This window comes from Balaenoptera physalus, assembly GCF_965194825.1.
Source record: "Balaenoptera physalus genome assembly, chromosome: 14".
NCBI lineage: Eukaryota > Metazoa > Chordata > Mammalia > Artiodactyla > Balaenopteridae > Balaenoptera > Balaenoptera physalus.
In genome coordinates this window covers 81,572,029-81,593,801 of record NC_138893.1, presented here as the reverse complement: position 1 = coordinate 81,593,801, position 21,773 = coordinate 81,572,029, and the positions used below count along the sequence as shown (strand labels likewise).

Below are 21,773 nucleotides of genomic sequence, written 5' to 3'. Positions count from 1 at the left end.
TCTGTATTTATTTTCAGACCAGACTAGATAGGGTAAAAAAACAAACAAAAGCAATACAGAGCAATGAAAGTCTAATACAGAGCTAGGGACAAGATACTGCTTTATTTTGCTACTAATGAACTATGAAGAATAAAATAACGTACAACTTTACAGTGGCTCCATTCTTTGTACAAACCATTTAATGTTAAGATCTTGAATACCTTCAGGCAGGAGTGAGGAACTCTGTAGTAAGTCATTTTAGAGTAGAAAATATCTACTGGGAACCTCATACGTGTTCAACTTGGTACGTTTACTTGTTGATCATTGTTGGTGGTCTGCATATGCGTTGATTTGGTGTGGTGAGTTTAAGTGTGTTTATTTGTGTGTGCTTTTGTTAAAGACCTATACCTCTACTATCAGAGGGACCCGTTTACGTTGTAAATGCTAACATTGCCAGGGCTTTGTGACGATGCTCACATACTCTGTAGCTCTGGGTACCATGTTCAGTAGAGTTCATAGACCACAGTGCTGGAGATGGAGTTTGAAGTCGAGAAGCATTATTTTAGCTAACATTGAGTCCACATTCTTTCTAGAGGTAACACTCTTGGTTCTTAAAGCCTTACCAACATGACAAAAGAACACATTCACATGGCGGGTGTATTTTAATCATCTTTCTTCCTTGGGCTCCCTAACTCTTCAGTGTAGCACATGTGTCCTTGGAAACTTTGAGTAGCCCTGGGTTTCCTACAGTTTATTATTGAACATAAATATAACCTGAAGTTTGGAATGCTGTGTTTTGTCTGTGTGAACAGTTGCCCTCAGGAAGAACATACGTACAACATAGACTCAAGCCAATCTTGGGAGGCTGGGTCATGGGCTGTGTTTGCCATATGCTGCTGCCCAAACATTGAGAACCCCGCTGTCCCCTCTGGCTGTGTGGGCACTTGGCCAAGTGCACCGGAAGACAGGGAGTGTACTTGGAGACTTGAGATAGAGCGATTTGTTCCACTTAATTCCCTTTACGACCCAAAGACTTACCTGCGAATGAGGTTCAGTGGCCACTTAAGTTCCAGCCCAAGTGATTACTGTTCAGGGACTTGGAGATCCAAGCACCCTGCAGGTTATCAGTGTTATGGCCAAGAGGCAGGTAGGGTTGGCCTTGGCACTTTTTGGTAACCTTGGTAACCTGCATGGTGTAAGAGAAAATGAGTTTATTAGAATGCATGGTAATCTCTGCTGGTGCCTGTGGAGGAGTGAGGGTTTGTTGTTCCAGAACTGATCTCATTCGCCACCCCTTGGTCATCTCAGCTAAACCCTCTCACAGCTTAGATGGGTGGATTGGCCTTGGCCTTGGAAGGTTTTAGGCAAAGTCCCGTTACACCTCTGCCTGAGTTTCTTCCTTGGTAAGATAGAGATAATGGGTCCAAACTCATAGTTTGTTGGGAGGGTTAAATTGGAAAGTTTCTCAGTTATTTAGATACATTTCTCTGGCTCTCTCTCAAGCACCAGTTGAAGGTATTCTCTATACCCAGTATTGTCAAGAAAATAATTGAAATTTTAGGATTGTCAATAAAAATTGGTCTGGCTCCAACTCAGAAGTTGGCAAACTAAGGCCTGCTGCCTCTTTTCATGTGCCCATGAGCTAAACATGGTTTTTACATTTTTAAATAGTAGGAAAAATCAAAAGAAGAATAATATTTTGTGACACGTGAAACTTACATGAAATTCAGATTTCAGTGTCCATTGATAAATTCCACTCCTCAGATATTTAAACTTGTGTTACAAAAATTAGACTCAATTATTATTATAATATTTTGAATTTTCATCAATAAAAATTATGTGGAAAAAATTTTTTTCTCTTGTTTGTGCCTACATAAAATCCTTGATTTTACTGCTTGGCCCACAAACCCTAAAATATTTACACCTGGCCCTCTATAGGAAGTGTTTGCCGACTCCTGATCTAAGACATTTTATAATCTCACTAGCTGAGTGGTTTTCAAACTGTGGGTCAAAATCAATTATTTGTTGGCGAAATTAATTTAGAGGGTTACAAATAGCATTTCATAAACATTTTATAAAATAAGGCAGAAAATATTAGAGTGCATTGAACATAGTAAGGTTAAACGTTGCTTTATGAAGCTTTTTTTCCGGGGGCTGTGTGTGTGTCTATACACAAGCTGAGCCACCACCTCAAATATAGTGGATCATGGTCAAAGTGTTGGAAAGCCAGAACGCTAGACTGTAAGCTCTTTGGGGGCAGAACGCTAGACTGTAAGCTCTTTGGGGGCAGAGAGCCTGTCTTACTCATCTTTGTTTTATTGGGCCTGGTATAACGCCTGGGGGAAAAAAATGGACTTTTATAAGTGTTTGGAAGAGATGAATGAGTTCAGGAAAGAACTAGGTGTGATAATTGACCATCATGGAACTAACTACTAAATAAGCTCTAAACATATCTTCCTGTGTTCAACTCAATGCCTGCGGTTTCCTGAAATAAGGACATACATATCAATGGGTGGACAAATAAATTTTCTCTTTTATTATAGAAGATTCACACAAGAAGCTGGTTTGAGTTCCATCCTGAAGGATAAATATGCCACATGATGAGCATGGTGTATAGAAGGGGCTCAAGCACTGGACTGAAGGTCCTGAGTTCTGGTGCCTATTCCTTCTTAAACTGTTATGAATCTTGGACTAGTCACCTGTGCTTCTTTGCCAAGTTCCTTCAACTGAGGGGAAGTGAGATGATAATGATGATTATTGTACACCTCAGCTGTGAGATTCAGATGAGGAAATGTGTAGGAGAGTACTTGGAAAAGGGTAAATCCCCATGCGGGGGCAGTGTTTGTTATTATGTCACATTAAAATATTTGTATCAGACCCCAACTCTGGGCAAGGCTCTGTGGTGGGCACCATGAGAAATAGAAGTTCAAGTAAAATAGATGTTCAAACAAGATAGAAGTTCAAGTAGAAAATCAAGAGTTGATACTGATGTGTTTTACCAGTTGAACCGTGAGGACTGTAAGGTCCCTATAAGATCTTTAAGGGTGAGAATCCTATAGTGGTCATGGTTAAATTGGTGAAAGATGAATAGCAACACGAGACTTAAAATAAGGCAATAGCAGAGTGGATGTCCTAAGGCCACCCATACCATGTCAGTGTTCAGACTTCAAAAGGTGAGGTGACATCTCTGGCTGGAAGTGGGGAGCGCAGGTGGAAGGAAGAGGGGAGGTGGTGAGAGGCATGTGAGTCTTGGATGGAGGGGAAGCATGGCCTGGCTGTGGTAGTGGCGACGGCAGCGGCAGAAAGGAGAAGCCCCTGTGGGTGAAAAAGTCCCTTCCGAGTGAGTGACTCCCTGGGCAAATTGGTGCATTACTCTCTGTGATGGGCCTGATGGTGCTGAGATAACAAAACGAAAAATCAAATGAGAAATGGAACCTAGGAGTCTAAAAAGTTAGTAAATTTTGACATTAGAAATATAATCAAGTTTCACCAATGCTTTTCTGTAGTGACAGCCAGATCCATCCGTGTCAGAGCAACAGCCTATGGAATGTGGTTTCATGTGGCTTTTCTTCCCTTTTTCTCTTTTCCTTTTGCAAAATCAGCATTAGGCTATTTGGAGGACAGGCGAGAACTATTATGTTAAATTGTGCTACCTACAACTTAAGCTTCTGTCTTTGCTAAAGCTGCCAGTTTTTATAAACAACAGAAGACAGAAAGGGTTTACTAAGAATAATGTTGAAACCCAGAAGACTCCTACAGCCTATAAATCTTAATAGAGGTTCTGAGATTCCAGCAGGCTGGATGTGTCTCTTTTACCCAGGCTCACTCCATCTTGGCTCCCCTGTGATGACTCCAATTTTCTTGAAACACAGGCACAGTGCCTTGAATTTACTTGTGGCACTATTTGCCTACAAACAGGAATACATGCATATAACCTATGCAAATCAATAAAAACATGTCAAGACCCCTTAGATCGCACCACTCTTCTAAAATGCAATTTATCTTGCCGCAAATGAGAGTAAGGGCCTAGGTAACAAATAGCGTCTGATCATTTAACTAGCACCTGTTGTCAATGCATTTGAAAACTGCATTTTTCATTTGACATACAGTAAATGCATTTTCATATATATCGAGTGGAAAAGGGAGCTGGAGTGTACATATACAGCCCTTTATGAATTTTATGAACAATGGATATTTTAGAGCTGTATGTTTAAAGGGGTCCTGTCAAACGCTGCAAATCTATTTGTTCCTTCCAGCGTTGGTTGTGAACACACCATACTTTTCTTTTGGCTGCGTGTCGAAGCGCAGCAATGCTGAAAGTATAATTATAACATTCATGTTAGGGGAAGGACAATTACTATAATTTTTGTATAAAATTGAATATAACTTAAATGTGTACATGTGAAATATGAGTTTTGAAAAAAAAAGTTTCTCAGGGGAAAACTGCTTTTTATAAATTACATTTTGCAGTCATTCCCTTTGTCGGCTTAAATTATGAGCCACAGGTTTTTTGTTTTTTTTTTTTTAAATGCAATATTTTGTTTGCAGATGGATGGCTGTTGCACAAATTCAACAACACTTAGGCTTATCAGCAACAGTGGTTTTCACATTAGTGAGCATGGTTTGGCAATATTGTTTGACATCTGGAACAAGCTATATTATACCAGACATATCAAGTATAACTGAATGGATCATTTAACTGGCATTTGTTTCAAAAACTCCCACTCTTCAGCTTTTGCCTGGCTGTCATGATGTGCCGGCAACGAAAACTGCATTCCCCGGCTTCCGAGCCTCTCATCTGCTTTGACAAGCTCACCGCACTTCCTACTCTAAGTCAGGCATTTTGTAATAGTGGCCGTAAGGCCATGTTCTTGCATCTTTCTTGCATCTCCATCTTTTTTTTTTAAGAAGGCCATGATGCCAGGCAGCGGCAAAGGTCAGAGGCTTTGAGACCATCTTAGTCTGGACTCAGGCCATCAATGGAGCTTTTTCTCTGATTTTGAGTTCTTTTTTTTTTTTAACATCCTTATTGGAGTATAATTGCTTTACAATGGTGTGTTAGTTTCTGTTTTATAACAAAGTGAATCAGTTATACATATGTTCCCATATCTCTTCCCTCTTGCATCTCCCTCCCTCCCACCCTCCCTATCCCACCCCTCTAGGTGGTCACAAAGCACCGAGCTGATCTCCCTGTGCTATGCGGTTGCTTCCCACTAGCTATCTATTGATTTTGAGTTCTTGATTGTGGGTCCCCTGCATGTCTACATTTTTTTGAAACCGTGTCACTGGGAGATCTATTTTGTTGAATTTCATGTCTCTTAGATGGAGAGAAGAAGAAACAGGAAAGGGCCCTCTTGCATTTTCCATAAATAAAAGAACCACGTGGGGGCAGAGAGGGAAGAAGTTGGAAATAGGAGAAAACGGTAAGAGCAGAATGTTAGCGCTTATAACTTCTCTTCATCTGTCTAGTGAATTTCCCCTAGCATTTCAGGGCATGCAGTCACAGTTTGGGGACCTAGCCCCCCAAAGTTTCATGGCATTGCTGCTACTGCTTACCTTGTTGCTCTGCTTAAGGAATTTATTCCTTAGAATCTCAAAGCCAGGACTGTGAAGAGTTCCATGGAGATGCCGGTATGAGAATGCCATGAGTGCTTTCTAAATAAGAAGTAATGCATTTATTTCATGAGTAATGCTGCTGCTGCCGCTGCTATTTGTTTATTGTTTTTGTTTATTTGTTTTGTGTGGGAGATTCTCTCCTTAAACTCAGCAAGATACAGATTCCACCCAGCTTACTGAGTGAATTCATACCAACCACTCAATAATTAAAGGGAAAGAGGGGCTTAATTAGGTAAAGTGAATAATGAGCACGTCTCAAATAAAAGGCAAACATTCAGAAACAACAACAACAAAAAAAGGCAAACATTCAGATGATGAGAAAAGCATAGGCTTGTCTTGTTTTCATTGCATTTGGTAAAATTGTCTTTATCAACACAAGTTAAGTTGAGGCTTGAGGCTAAAAGGTCTTTATTATCAGTACTAATGTCATTGAAAGGAACTGGCCAAGGTGGTCTTACGGTTGGAAAGAAAGAGGCAGCCTCAACCCTCTTAACATTCCCTTTTAGGTTAATTGGAGACAAAATTCATTCAGTCAGTCTTTCATTCATTCTACAGATATTTCTTGATGATGGAATGTTATGTGAAAAGTACTACGTCAAGCGTGGAAAGGAGGCAAAAACAAATAAAACAACAGCAGCAGCAGCTGCAAAAAAAAAAAAGAAAAGAAAAAGAGAGCAATCTCATTGACAATGGCGTCAAAAAGAATAACATGCTTAGGAATAAACTTAGCCAAGGAGTTGAAAGACTTGTACACTGAAAACTACAAAACATTGCTAAAAGAAATCAAAGAAGACATAAATAAATAGAAAGCCATCCTGTGTTGCTGGATTAGAAGACTTATTATTTTTTAATATATCTTTATTGGAGTATAATTGCTTTACAATGGTGTGTTAGTTTCTGCTGTATAACAAAGTGAATCAGCTATACATATGCATATATCCCCATATCCCCTCCCTCTTGAGCCTCCCTCCCACCCTCCCTATCCCACCCCTCTAGGTCGTCGCAAAGCACCGAGAAGACTTATTATTGAGATGTCCATATTTCCCAAAGCAATCTGCAGATTCAGGGTAATCCCTATCAAAATCCCAATGACATTTTTCCACAAATAGAAAGAATCATCCTAAAATTCATGTGGAATCTCAGGAACCCAGAATAGCCAAACCAATTTTGAAAAAGAACAAAGTTGGCAACCTCATAGTTCCTGATTTCAAAACATACTACAAAGCAGTAGTAATCAAGACAGTGTGATACTGGCTTAAAGACAGACATACAGACCAATGAACAGAACTGACAGCCCAGAAATATACCCTGTGTAGAAGATCAAATTATCTTTGACAAGGGTGTCAAGTTACACAATGGGGAAAGGACAGTCTTTTCAACACATGGTGTTGGCAGAACTGGATATACGTATGCAAGAGAATGAAATTCGGTGCTTATTTTACACAAAAATTCAAGATGAACTCAGGACCTGAATGTAAGACCTAAAACTATAAAATTCTTAGAAGGAAGCATAGGGGAAAAGCATCAGGACAGTGGATTTGGCAATGATTGCTTAGTATATGATACCAAAAGCATAGGCGACAAAAGCAAAAATAGACAAATGCAACTACATTAGACTTAAAAACTTGACATCAAAGGAAACAGCCAACAGAGTGAAAAGGCAACAGAATGGGAGAAAATATTTACAAACCATGTGTCTGATGAGGGATTAATAGTCACAGTATATAAGGAACTCCTAAAACTAACCAATAACAGAAAACCTGATTTAAAAATGGGCAAATTATTTGAATAGACATTTTGCAAAGAAGGTACACAAATGACCGACAAACGTATAAGATGCTCATCCTTACTAATCATAAGATAAATGCAAATTAAAATCACATTGAGATATTACCTCATACCCATTAGGATGGTCACTATCAAAAGAACAGAAAATAACATGTATTGGTGAGGATATAGAGAAATTGGGACCCTTGTTCCAATTGCTTGCACTGTTGCTGGGAAGGTAAAATGGTGCAGCCATTATGGGAAACAGTATGGAGCTTCCTTAAATAGGAAACATAATTACCATGTTATTCAGCAACCCTACTCCTGGGTATATTCATATATATATGAATTCAAAGCACATCTTGAAGAGAGAGAACTTGACACATACATGTTAATTGCAGGATTATTCACACTATTCACCCAAGAGGTGAAAGTATCACACGTGTCCGTGACCAGATGAATGGATAAAGAAAATGTGGTATATACACACAGTGGAATATTATGTGGCATTAAACAAGAAAGCAATACTGTCACATTCTACAATGTGCATGAACCTTGAAGACATTAATCTCAGTGAAATAAGTCAGTCACAAAAGGCCAAGTATTATATTATTTTACTCACACGAAGTATCTAAAGTAGCTAAAATAATAGAAACAGAAAGTGGAAAGGTGTTTGTCAAGGATGGAGCAAGGGGAAAGAAGGGAAAGGGAATTTGTGTTTAGTGGCTATAGACTTTCAGTTTTGCAAGATGAAAACGTTCTAGAGACCTGTTGCACAACTATGTGAATATACTTAGCACTGCCGAACTGTGCATTTAAGTGGTTAAGGTGATAAATGTAATGCTATATGTTTTTACCACAATAAAAACAACAGCAAAAAATCCAAAGTACATGCTGGTCCCTATCCTCGAAGTGTCTTAGAATCTAGTCAAAAAGATGTAATTTTAGCTGATTTGCAGTAGATATTATTATAGGCAGGGAGTAGGCAGGGAAGGCTTCCTAGAGGAGGTAGGTCTTAGGCCTTGGTCGTTGCAGCCCTTGATCCACTTGGTGGGCCTTTTGCACCTTCTGGCTGCTGGTGGGGCAGTTCCGGTTTTCATAACACACCACTGAAGTAGAGTGTGGGTTTTCTTTGGGGGAGTGGAGGGGAACCCCGTTACTTCACCAGCTACATTAGCAGCTTTCTATCCAAGGTCACTGTTTTTGTTTGTTTGTTTGTTTTTTGGCCTCACTGGGCGGCATGTGGGATCCTAGTTCCCTGAGCAGGGATCGAACCTGTGCCCCCTGCAGTGGAAGCTAGGATTCCTAACTACTGGCCTGCCCGAGAATTGCCCCAAGGCCACTGTTAATTCAGCCGGCCTACAAACATGCCTCTGTGCTCTGCTGAGGCCCACTGATGGGACCCAGCATTAGGCCTCCAGGCCTACCTACCTCATCTCTTGCTTTCTTCTTCATGGATTTTCATACACATCTGCCTTCCAAACTTACTTCCAAATTCCAAAGGCGAACTAGGCTCATAAATCTTCATGATACCCCAGAATGAAATTGTAATTTTACCCACTAGAGTTGTTCCCTTAATGCCTCTCTGATTATCTTGTGTACTCAGACTTTAGATACTCACTGGGGAGGAAAGGTGAAAGCAGGGAAGGACAACAGCTTGCATCTCTCTTCTGCTTCAGTTTCATCTGTCTCGTACGTCTTCTCTTTGGGAAAGAGATGTGGCTCATTTTGCCCTCAGAGCCATCCTTGCCCTTGTCCTGTTTTGCTCTCTGCCACAAGGAGGCTGTCATAGGAGCATTTCCCAAGCTTTCTCATCAGCTGGCTTCCTTTTGGGTTTGACCAATGGGAGGTCCTGGCAGGAGACTGGAAGGCAGGAGGAAGCGATAAGCCAGGGTATCTCTCTCCGTCCCATGTCCCACTCCGCCTCTGGCGGCTTCGCTGTCGGGGGCTGAGTCTCCGCTGTAGCCCTGATTGCTATAGGATAAGGCCTGCCAGGATTCTGGCTTTAGTTGCTGACCTTGTCCTAGTCCTTTCTTTGTCTCTTGACAAAAAGAGTCAAAAACATCCTGAAAGCAGGAGAGGTTTCTTGCTGTGGCTTCTCCATCATTTGTATATCCAGTTCCCTGCATTAAATTCCTTCTGTTGTAAATATTAGAAGCAGTTCCTATTTTCTAGTTTTGACCCTAACTGATACCTGACGACTTCTTGGTAGTCCATGGGCCTTCAGAAAGCCCTAAACAGTTCTATTGAGTAAAAACCTGTGTAAAGCAGGAAAGCAATATTGGAAATGAACAGTGTCAGTTTGGGTATGACCACTCATTTCAGTGTTAGTTATAGGAGAATGCTGTTTGCTGGGTCTGTAGGCAAAGGTGAAAGCAATTGATGACGGTGTGAAGGTAAACTGGTCTGTGGTTCATGAGTCTTACTTTACTCGTGGTAGCATATAAATTGTGAAATGGGATGGAAATAAATGCTGGACTCCCAGACTTTATTTTAGATCATTAATATGATAAACATGGTATTTTCATATTAAAGAAACTCCCATAACCCAGCACGGTTACTCTATCCAGTTTAATAAGGCCGTATTTATTATATGAGCACCTTGACAGTCGGGCATCAGGCCAGACATAAACTAGATAGGGATAAGATAGAAAAGAGTGTTTGGCTTGGGAATAAAAAAAGATTAAAAACTCATCTGCAGATTATATTTATATTAGTCTGTAGCCATTTTTGCATCTTATTTGAGATAAAAAGGTATAGTGGGATTATTATGAAAGTTGCCATTGATGGAGTCTTTTATTTTAGGAGTTTCATAGTCCCATTGGGGTGTGTTGGAGCTGTCCCAACAAGCTAGTGAAGCCCTCATTAGCTTCAAGAGTTGGTTATTCCCATTCAAACTTAAAAGCGTTCAAAACTTGATGCCATTTTCTACTTTTTTTCTCCTCCTTGGTTTTTTAAGCTGCCAAGAAATACTGGGAGAGTAAGACAAACAAGTCTTTTCTTGTTATCCCGGTAACACCATCTAGTTTTCCTAAAGGGAAACTTGGGACCAAATGACTGTGGAATGATATAGAAAACATCAAAGTCAAAGCAACCACATATTCAACAATATTGATGCAGCAGTGACTTGGGTCCTGGGGTTTAGCAGCTAAGAAATCACTCAGTTCCTGCTCTCATGGAGCTTATAATCCACTGGAGGAATAAGGTCATTTAGGACTAGAATCAGGGGAGTTGCAGGGGTTTGGAAGGCAGAGAAAAGGTATCTAGATAAACTTGATAAATTGAAGTTTGAAAAATGATGGAATTCACTTGGTAAGCATTGAGAGAGGGGTATTCTGGCCAGAGCGTGCAAGGGTCTGGAAGTATGAACAGGAGAGACTGTATCACTTTATGGGAAATAACACAGAAGTATTTTAAAGTTGGATCTTTCGGAAAGTAACATAATAGCTTTTTTTTTTTTTTTAATTGTTGTTGTTATTTTCCTAACCTCGCCTAGGAGAAGATCATTTTGGTAGAGGTTGTTGTTCAACATGATTGAATATGATTGGGTATTATTAGTTGCTGATGGGACTTAATTTTCTCATGTTTAAATGTGATCCATTATCTTGTGTCTAGAACATACTAAAATGACTTTAAAATGAGAAACAAGGGAACTCTAGTTATTTCAGTGCAAATGTACTTGTTTATTGAACTAAACTGAAGGGTGCTGGGATATTTTAATACTAAGATTACATAGATGCTCAAATCCCAGGGTTATAGGGCTAGATCAGCCGTTTGTGATACTGAGGCTGCCCAGACCACAGTGGTAACAGGGTTTATTGTCATTTTTAAGCCTTATTCTGTTTGGTTTTTCCTGCTGGCTTTTCTTTTTCATTCTTTCCTTCCTTCTCTCCTTCCAACTCAAAACATCAACTTGCAATACCCCTGATAAAACTCATTTATAACGCTGACCAAATTTTCTGGCTTTAGCCAGCTGTTCAGTTTTTTTGTTTTTGTTTTTTTTTTCTGGTGGAAGGCACCAAACTCTTCTCACTACTTGTTCTGAAGATAAATTAGCGACTTCTAAATAATGCAGTGAACCCTAATTCTCTTTGATTAGTAGCGAGTTAGATGATAGCGACCCATTGAAATTGGCCATCAGCATAAATAATGAGTGAATGAACTGATAAAATGCAAAGTCACCGGCCGTCATAAATCAAATGAAATCCACTTTCTCTGGAAGTCACTGAAATTAGAAGTCCATGCTCCTATTAATTATTTTGCCTTCTGAAGACGACAGTGTTATAAATCAGCCTTGAAAGGCCCTTCACTTAGGAAGCTGAAGGAGCACGGCTGCCTGCAAATTGCTTTGTGTACGCACCTAATTGTTTCTTAAGTAATCCACCTTTGTAGCACGGCTTCGGGAAACGAAGACGGTCCCCTTCGGTGGAGATCCGTGGAAGTGGCCTTAGGAAGGGCCTTAGAAAGGGCCGAAGTGGAATGGGAAGTTACCTATCCCCTCCCTAGAAAAGATATCCCCACAGTCCTTATTACACGACCCAGACCCCATCAGGGCCAGGCATTGTTGGAATGGTTTTCTATGGCAGGGGCCAGGAGGCTGGCGCTAGGCCCCAGGTCATTTTATCATCTTGTCTCAACTCAACTTCCAGCCAGGTCAGAGAAGCCAAACGTCACATGATTTCAGTGGAAAACAAGATTTTTAAAATTGGGGAAAAAACAGGGATGGAAAACTTTGACTTCTCAGGTTAATTTTAAGAGTCATTGTAGTCTGCATATATGAGGTGTGAAATGACACCTAATTTTTGCTAAAAAGTGGGTGGGAAATGATATTCATTTAGGAACCTATTTTGCAACAGACATTGAAAAAAAGCAATGTTCTGCAGAAAAGAGGTAAATTGCATCGTAGGAAATGTTGTAAATGAATTTCATTTTGGACCACTACCTGTCATACGTGAAGTTCTGAAGATGAGACCAGTTCTCTCCGAGGGGTTGGTCTCAAAATTTGGTCCAGCTTTGCCATGTGACCCTGGATCGTTAGTGAATCTGGACAGAGCTCTCCAGGAAATTCTCTGCTTCCCATCGAGTGTGTGTGATTTTTTTTTGTTGGCCTCTGTGGAGACAAGGATGGCAGTTTTATGGGGGTGAAGATAGGCTTCAAAAGGAGGTAGCTCTTGGGACCTTGGGTGCTAGTCAGGGTACCGTCGGGGTACATACACAAACTATAGCTTCAGTGTGGTGGTGGGGTCGGGATAGAGTTTTAAAGGAAAAACCATTCTTTCTTTTCTCTTTTTGTCAACTTCTTACCATCTGCTGCAGGCCTGCCAGATTTGCCTGGGGGCCAGTGCACTACAGGTAAATACTAGCCCTGGAAAATGAAAATTATCTCCTGGGTTATATGTGGAAGCACATTCTGTTACTTCTTTGTGTTGTGATTATTTGGGTGTCCTAGCCTGTTTTGAATCATCCGTGCAAAGAAGGGGTGTGTGTATGTGTTCCCATATAGCTGAAAGAACAACCTAGTATTAAAGTGAGTGGTGTAAATTGTCCTATGTGAGTGGGTTCTGACGTTGGGGTTAGTTGCCACTAGATCATTTGTGAATTTGAATAGCCTGTTCTGAAAACTAAACTTACTGATGTATAAATGAGCATTATGTCATGAGGTAGAAAGGAGCAATTATTCCCTGGGATATTGAATCCTAAATGCAAAGATGTTCTGGGTTGTATCTTTGTTTTTGGTTTTGTTTTTTTTTACATTTTTTTTTAAAGAATCAATTTTATTTATTTATTTTGGCTGCGTTGGGTCTTTGTTGCTGCGCGCAGGCTTTCTCTAGTTGCAGCGAGCGGGGGCTACTCTTTGTTGTGGTGCGCGGGCTTCTCATTGTGGTGGCTTCTCTTGTCGCGGAGCACGGGCTCTAGGCACGCGGGCTTCAGTAGTTGTGGCACGCGGGCTCAGTCGTTGTGGCATACGGGCTTAGTTGCTCCGCGGCACGTGGGATCTTCCCGGACCAGGGCTCGAACCCGTGTCCCGTGCACTGGCAGGCAGATTCTTGACCAGTGCGCCACCAGGGAGGTCCCTGGATTGTGTCTTTGAAAGCAGCCAAGTCTGTAGTTTCACGGTGGTTCCATGGGCCATTCCACACCCTTGGGGTGGGAGGCTGTCCGAATCCCCTGGACACCTCCACAACTGCCTCATCCCCAGTGCTGAGCCTCCCTGGCTCTTGGCAACTTCCTCCCACAATGGTGGAGTTCTGCTTGTTGTAGGAGAGGGGTCATGGAAGAAAATACAGCTTACGGTCTTCGCTAGCTGCTTCCGGAAATCCAGGAGGCTCCTGACGGTGTTCTGTGCTCCAGGGCAGAGCAAGACCTTCGTGGTGATCTGTCCTGGAGTTGATCTCCTGGTGTGTCTTTCTTGGTCCTCTTTTTGCTTGGCTTTGATTTTGGAGTGCTGGTTATGTAACGGGGGTTGCCATAAAGATTGGTGGATTGTTGGAGACACAGTAAGAGTGGGAGAGGAGTTCATCTGAGTTAGTAGTATTTGTTGGATTTCCTTCTGTTTCTGAGGTTTTTAGAGGATAAGCTAGGTCCTGACCATCTGTACGACTGTGTCCTCCTGGAATGAAACATTTCTTGCTCACAGTTTATGGGTTTTAGAGCATCCATCTTTTTCTTGGGTGATGTTCCCTTGTGTGGCACATAATCAAGGTGACTGTATGTCCTCGTTTCCCTGGGAAAGTCTCAAGTTATGCCTGTTTTTCTGATATAATTATTAATTGTGATCCCCTCCTCCCTTTGATTCTCAAAAGTACCGAGATTTGGATGACCACCCTATACGTGATACTTGAAAGGAATTTTTATATGTGTTGCCCCAGCCCCGTAGGGGCAGTGGCATATTGACATAATCAAGGCTTTGGAAAGAGGCAAACATTGAATTTGTCCCTTAGCGTGTGACCTTGGGCTACTTAAGTTCTCTGAGCCTCTTTTTCTTTATCTATGAAATGAGGATCATTGTATATCCCTCACAGACGTGTGCTGAGGATTAAATAAAACAACATGTAAAGAACCTAGCAAATTCCCGGGCAGATAGATAGGTGGAGGATAAAACATTTGTCCTCCTTTCTTCCTCAAAATAAGCCCAGAACCCTGGTGGAGGGGGCAGAGACTTTGCCATGCTTCTGAACCTGACTTTGATGCAACCAGTTAAGTCAGCATCAGCCCCAGTGTGACACACACACACACAGAGAGAGAGAGAGAGAGAGAGAGAGAGAGAGAGAGAATGGGAGAGAGAAGGAGAGAGAGAATCATTCCCTGCCACTTTTGTGTGAAAAAAAGAATGTGAAGAAAGACCCTCTCCCTGAGCCTCTTGGAATGCCCACTACAAAGAGATGAAAATGAAAGCCACATAAGAGAGAGATGCTGAATTTGCTTTTCAGGCAAAACAAATGATGGATTTATCATCTGTAGCAAAAGGAGCAGGAAGAGGTGCAGTACATGGCTTTGCCTTTCAAATGTAATATGTTGGTGAAAATAATCTATTGGTCTTGAAGCCTCTGTCTCTTCATCTGTGAAATGGCGATAAAAAGATTGTAGTAGGAGTTAAGTGGGGCCATACGTGGAAAGGAGCCCTGCGAGCTGCACCGGGCTGGGCACACACGGGGGATCATGGTTTTCCTGCTTTTGCAGAGCTGAGGCACCCACACACCTGAACACTAGCCCAGGAGTAAAATGACCACGGGAACAGTGCCGTGCCGTGTCCTGAGATTCACACGTCTTTACAGAGATGCTCATGAATACCTTGTTCTTTCTCTGAAGTCACAGGAGAGCACACACAGCTCTGTTTAACTGGTCCAACGGGGATTGGCATTTTTAAAGCAATTCGTGCGGCTTTGTGGAGATTACTGTTTTCTTTCACATTTTTAATTAGAGCAAAAAAGTGTTTATTTTCCTCAAGATTTCCAGCCCAGATGGCTCAAAGTCTGTAGAAGGTTACAGAGTGCCAGCGGCCAGGCCTGGCTGTCAGATGTGACCAGCTCCAGGCAACCCCCTTGCGGCATGGGGGGCACAAACTCTGAGGCCCTCTGTGCCTGCCCGCTGACAGTGCCTTGGCCCCTCTGTCCACTCAGGAGAGGCGGGCACCCAGTGGGGACTCTGCTTCATCTTAGTAAATGGCTGTGTGCAGATCACACTGGGCCAGCTGCAGAGGTGCTTGTGGCTTGCAGGAGCCGTTGGTAGGAGAAGATAAAACTTATCTGTGCATTTCCACTCCTGATGCTTCTGGTACCTTCCCTCCGCCTCCTCCTTCCACTGATAATCACAGAACAGTCTGGCAATGCATAAGGCCCTCCAACTGAACTTAGACCTCAGCGGGATTCCTGTTGAATTTAGTTAGCTAATACCTTGCATAGCACTTAACATGTGCTGAGTAGCAGCAATGTTTACTTGACTACTATGATGTTTGTGTCCCCGCCACAAATTCAGATGTGGAAACCTAACCCCCAAGGTGTGGTATTAGGAGGTGGGCCCTTTGGGAGGTCATTAGGTCATGAGAGTGGAGCCCTTATAAACGGAATTAGTGCCCTTATAGAAGAGGCCCTAGAGAGCTCCCTCGACCCTTTTGCCGTGCAAAGATACAGAGAGAAGTCTGCAACCCAGAAGAGGGCCCTGATCTCAGACTTCCAGCCCCAGAACTGTGAGAAGTAAATTTGCTCATAAGCCACACAGTTTACAGTATTTTGTTATAACAGCCTGAAAGGACTAAGACGTTGACCAGGTCACACTCCTCAGAGTGGTGGGACCAGGATTTGGGCCAGCTGACACCACCATCCTTGCTTGACACTGTTTTGCTTCTTATCCTGCTTCATTGTAACCTCTTCTTTTTTTGTTCGTTTGGTTTGTTTTATGAATTTCAAAGAAGACTACGCATGCTTTGGCGAGTTTTGGGGGGGAAGGTTGCTCTGCTGTGTCTTTTTATTTATTGAATTACACAAGTACAGTATCCTCTGTGCTAACCGCTAAGGCTCAGTTCTCTTTGGCTGACCCTCAACCTGACCCACTCTCTTCACCAGAGGTAATCACATCAGGAGTTTGCTATGTTTACTTATCTTTCTTCTGTAAATTTATACACTCCCATGCATAGATGCATATGTACACATACTAAGACTTTATGATACTATCTAAGGTCAGTAGCTTTCTGTTTTCACTTGTTGGTATGTCTTAGATATCTTTTCCATCAGTGCATGGAGATATACTCACCCTTTTTGACTTGTGTGCAGTATTCCATAGTGCAGATATGCCAAAGTGTATTAGACCATTAACTTTCTGTGGGCATTTTGGTTGTTAGTTATTTCTCCTTGTCACATCATTAATGAATGGCCTTGTTATGGGCCTCTTTGTGTACATGTGCAAATGTTTCTCTTGGGCGTATTCTAAAAAGTAGAATTGCTTAATCATAGTGTATGCATATTTTAAGTTGTAATGGATACTAGAAAATTGACCTCCATTGTGATTTATCAGTATTCACTCCTACTAGTAGAAAGTACCACTTGACCCATTTCTGCCAACATTTGGTATTAGCACACTCTCAAAATTATTGCAATCTATTGGGTATAACACAGCGTATCTCATTGCCATTTAAGATTTTCATTTTCTTGCCAAGTTTGAGAATCATTTTGTATATTTATTGTCTAGTTTTTTTTCTGTTTTGAATTGCCCATGTATATCACATGCCCATTTTCCTATTGGCTTGTGTGACTTTTACTTACTTAATGATTTCTAGTAAGCCTTTGTATATTCAGGTATACTTGGCCTCAGTCTCTCATTTTGCAAGTGTTTTCTTCCAGTCTGTTGCCTTTCAACTTTATGGTGCTTTTTATTACACACAGGTTTTTAATTTTGATGTTGTCAAATTAGCAAGTCTTTCCTTTATGCTGTTTTCTGTCTTGTTGCAGGCCTTCCTGACCCTTAGGTCATAAATATATTCTCCTGTATTTCTTCTAAAACTTTGATTTTAAACCTTTGAGGTCTTGATCCATTGGAAATAAATAAATATCTATATCTATATAGAGATATACATATGAATGGTCTCATGTTGAGATCAAATATATATATATATATTTCCCCCCCCAAAATGGATAGCCAGTTGACCCAGAACCATTTGTTTTAGGCCATTTTGCTAACTATTTTGAAATGCTGTTTTTATCACATACAAAATTTCTAATTAGACGATAACTGGACTCTATTCTGTTCACTGATCTATGAACAGAGCAGGACTATGTTAGCTGCCTGTGTTCTTGGGAAGCTAGACCATTATGGCATTTCTAGCTCTTCTCTCAAAGCCCACTATTGCTTGTGTGGCCCATATTATCACTAACATTGAGATAGTTCTCACAGGCTCTAATTGAGGCATAAGAGTCAGCTTGATTTTTAGCAGCGGGACGTCCATCAGAAGGTACAGGTTCTAATTTTAATCCTGCTGTAAGCTCCATGGCCTCAGATCACTTACCCTCTACCCAGTGGGGAAGAAGTTAGATTGAGTAGACTTGGGATCCTGACTGGTGCCTGTGACTGAGTTTTGGGTTTTGGGGTAAATGTTTAACTTCTCTCTCTCATCTATTAATAGGGATATTATCATCTACCTCTCAGGATCGTTTTAAGGAATCTTTATAGAAATACTGTATTAGGGAGCGTTTTGTTAATTATAAAACACCACAAAGACTGATACTGCATACTAATGTGTACAGGCTTTGTTTTTATTTTGGTCCAATAAAGTTAATACACCTTTAATTTATTTATTAAAAAGGTGTATTACACCTTTTTAATACACCTACCTCAGAGGGCTGTTCTGAACATCAGATGGGATGTGCTTTGATAAAATTGAAAATGCCATCCAGATTATTTATTGCTGATGAATCCCAAGAGGTGGACTAGAATTGACAAATATTAACCAAGCCCGTGGGGTTATTGTAGTGAAGGAGGGTCATATTAATACGGTACCCTCTGGGGAGAATTAGGGGAGCCAGATTTATGGGGCCCCTTAAGTCTTCACCCACTTGAGTGAAAAAAGGTATAGCGTTGGTCCTTTAAAAGGGTGCAGGTGGTCTTTTAAGTGTGAACACCAGGCAGAATGAGTGCGGTATGGAGTTAAGACAATCAAGTGGAGGGTGGGGCTGGCTACAGGTTCCCTTGTCTTATCAGTGGCTATATCCTGTTTTTGTGTTATTAAAGAAAACAAAAGTTTGAGCTTTATTTGCTTATAAATTATGTAGTCCTTCCTCTTTCTTGCCCTGCCTACCCCTACTTTCACACTGAACCCCAATCTTCAACACTTAAGCAACCATCAAAACACGAAGTCATTGAATATTAAAGTGAGAGACTGGAAAAAGAAAAAAACATTAACAGGGCTTGTTATTATATTGACAACAGTCTTCTTCCTTCTGGGGGGCAATAGTGCTACTTGTGATACACTGTTACTTTGGTGACTCTAAGTAAACCATGCCTCCCGGTATGCACACCTCAGTGTAGTTTCCTTCCACTGTGACTCTGGACTTGGCCAATGGGACATTAACATGTGTGGCATGCAAGCAGAAACTTAGTAAGTGCTTGCATGATGGAGGTGGTCTTGGAACATTTGCTCTTAAAGTCCACCTGGCAGGTAAAGAAGCTCAAGCTAGCCATGTGGAGAGAGAGAGAGGTCACAGCCCCCAGTCATTGCCCAGGCTCTTGACGTGTGAGTGGAGCCACCTTGGACATTCTGTCCCCTGCCACCATCTGACAGCAAACACATGAAGCCTTGAAGTGAGAGCAGTAGAAGAACTGCCCAGCCGAGCCCCTATTAGTCCACAGAATTATGGGCGAATGAAATGGTGGTCGTTTAAATCCACCATGTTTGTTATATAGCGGTAAATAGCTGTGACACTGGGTTAAAACACACACACATATTAAACTCAGTTTAATGGACGAGGATTCACTGGTTTTTCATATCTGAGAAGTTGGTATTTTTAGACTTGAGTTCAGCCTATTTTACCTGAAGACTCTCATTTACCTTCCTAATTTAGTCCACTCTAAACACCAAGGTGAGGTGTTGCATTTAGAGTGTGTCCATTTCATCAAGGAAAAGGTGCAAGAAGCATTTGTCCCTTTCCGTTTAGGCCAGTTCCCTTCCCATCAGGCCCCCTAGATCCAGAAGGGCCCATAGGAGGAGGTGACTGGGTAAGGATATTTATTTCTGCAGCTTGCATCCCCAGGGGAACCTGGGAGAATTTATAAATCCATCATTTCAAGTCATTAGGCGGCATGTTGGTCAGTACAGGAGACTGTCTCCTCATTAATTCAGGAGAGATTTACTTGTGTCACCCTCATTAGTATTTATGGGATTTATCCACATCAATCGCTAGTGCATTAACAGGGAAATAACTAAACCTCCCAGGGTTTGTTGGTGCTAATAAAATGAGCTGGAAGTTCCAAAAATCACCAGAAGTATTCTGAACCGGGGCCTGGAATTGATCCTTTCAAAGTACCCTCAGGATGTTTTCCTGTTTGCTTCCCAATCCAGGGACATTTGCATATTAGCACAGTATCTAAGGCCTTCTGTGAAGATTTAAGAGTAGAGCCCATTTCTTACCATGAAATGACGGTGGGCAACCCAACACAGTGTTGAAAATATCATTGTCGCACCAAAGAACCTAGGTAAACAGTGGGTTAAGTTTCTTATAATTCTTTTTTGTTTGGTCCTGGCTTATAAAAAAAAAAAAAACAAAACCACCCTGCATGTAAATATATTTTTTATGTATTCTGAACATAAAGATAGCTCTGTCCTACCATATTGATTTATTAGATTCTCTGACATTTTAGTTGTGGTCGTTATGTTATATTTATGAGATGAACGTTGGATTCCCTCATTATGTTATCCTCATTTATTTTACATACTTTTATGGCTGGTCGTGCATCGCTTTACAGTTAAAGCTTTACTGCAGCTGTTAGCGTTGGGGGGAGGGGAAGGCAAGTAGTTATTGATCAGAATTTACGTGTTTACTGTTGTAATCATGATTTATTTAATCTGTTTGCACATATAAATATAAGTCCACTCTCTGAAATAAAAAATATATACTGTATCTATATTTTAGGAGTATTCTTGTCACTCTCATATGCTTTGGAGTAGAGAATCTGGGGATGATCCAGTGTTCTGTAGATGAGGGGTTTCCTTGCAGCCTGGTGGTGAAGAGTGTGGCCTTTGGAGCCGGCCTGCACGGGCGGTTCAAATCCCACCTGTACTGCTTACTGCTTTGTGTCTTGGTTGAAGTATTTATCCCTCAGTGCTTCCAATTTCCATACCTATAAAATGGGGATGATATTAGTATTTATATCATACATTGTGAGGATTAGAAGATTAGTATTGGTAAAAGTATACTTGGCCCAGAGAAATTGCTTATTATGTACTAGTCATTAGAACTCCAGTAAGTAGATGGTTAGGTAGTTATATCGGAAAGGTTCAGTTACTTTCAAGTGGGAGCCTTGAATGTAGTTTTTTTTTTTTTTTTTAAAGAAATCTCCATTTTAATTTTTATTTATTTACTTATGGCTGTGTTGGGTCTTTGTTTCTGTGTGAAGGCTTTCTCTAGTTGCGGCAAGTGGGGGCCACTCTTCATCGCGGTGCGCGGGCCTCTCACTATCGCGGCCTCTCTTGTTGCGGAGCACAGGCTCCAGATGTGCAGGCTCAGTAGTTGTGGCTCACGGGCCCAGTTGCTCTGCGGCATGTGGAATCTTCCCAGACCAGGGCTCGAACCCGTGTCCCCTGCATTGGCAGGCGGATTCTCAACCACTGCGCCACCAGGGAAGCCCCTTGAATGTAGTTTTGATTCAGCAGAGCAAGAATACTTAGAAGGTGTGCCCTAGCAAAGAAAGAGAAGGATTCATTGAAGTCCGAAATGTAGTCCTAAAGATTTATTTTCATATACATTGTCTTAAAATGTGTTTTTATTCGGGGTCTGCCATTCGTTAGCTTCTAAAGATCAACCTCCCTCTGCCTCAGTCTTCTCATCCATCACTTGGGTTTAACAATACCTATCTAGAGTATGATATAGTAGTGACATGGACCCTGGGTTAGAAGTCAAAAGACATTTTACAGCCCCAAGTCTTCCACTGCATATCTGTGGCAAAAGGCTTATTATTATTTTTTTTTTAAAAAAAGGGACCAAGTCTCTGTCTCCAGGGTTGTGTTGAGAATCAGATGAGTTGATATTGGTGATAAGAACTCTAGGTACTGTAGAGCACTACATAAATGTTAGGGAACTGTTAATAATGCCACTTAACAAAGTTGTTGCAAAGATAAGATGCTAACTGATGTGAAAAGCCTCTGAACAAAGCGGCATGTGCTTTGTGAGCATTGAGCACATGGGAAAGACTTGGCTCTATGACCC

At 41.3% G+C, this 21,773-nt stretch overlaps 1 protein-coding gene and 1 long non-coding RNA gene across 2 annotated transcripts in view; both read left to right on the top strand.

Moving 5' to 3' along the window:
- Positions 1–21,773, top strand: part of LRMDA (leucine rich melanocyte differentiation associated) — a 1,095,033-nt gene that overhangs the window by 402,100 nt on the left and 671,160 nt on the right. The gene's annotated exons all lie outside the window — the stretch shown is intronic.
- Positions 5,411–6,226, top strand: LOC309643228. The gene is made up of 2 exons (XR_014253639.1): positions 5,411–5,861; positions 5,895–6,226. It is a non-coding gene; the product is annotated as an uncharacterized lncRNA (long non-coding RNA).